At 69.8% G+C, this 252-nt stretch overlaps 2 protein-coding genes across 5 annotated transcripts in view; one reads left to right on the forward strand and one right to left on the reverse strand.

Moving 5' to 3' along the window:
* CTXND1 (cortexin domain containing 1) overlaps positions 1 to 252 on the forward strand; it is a 28013-nt gene that overhangs the window by 15436 nt on the left and 12325 nt on the right. The gene's annotated exons all lie outside the window — the stretch shown is intronic.
* The window catches only part of FAH (fumarylacetoacetate hydrolase), a 45698-nt gene that overhangs the window by 12002 nt on the left and 33444 nt on the right, over positions 1 to 252 (reverse strand). The gene's annotated exons all lie outside the window — the stretch shown is intronic.

A 252-nucleotide genomic window follows, 5' to 3' on the forward strand; every position in this document is an offset into this window, starting at 1 on the left:
ACTTTCAGGGAAATGTCTGTGTCGCTCCGGAGCACAATGCGGGCGGAGGCTCGGAGGGGTGTCTGCCGCTCCGGGAAGGAACCGCGAGACGGGAGCGCTTCAGGGGGGCAGATCCGAGAGCCAGATGGGTCTGCGCGCCCGCTCCGCGCGCGGCCCACGCTCCGGCCCGGCTGGAGCTGCTCCTGCGTTTCCGCTTGAACGGCGTCCAGCTGCCTCGCCTTTAAAATGCCAGGCCGGCCGCCGCTCCGCTCG

The sequence above is a fragment of the Pteropus alecto genome, unplaced genomic scaffold, assembly GCF_000325575.1.
Source record: "Pteropus alecto unplaced genomic scaffold, ASM32557v1 scaffold60, whole genome shotgun sequence".
NCBI classification, from domain to species: Eukaryota; Metazoa; Chordata; class Mammalia; order Chiroptera; family Pteropodidae; genus Pteropus; species Pteropus alecto.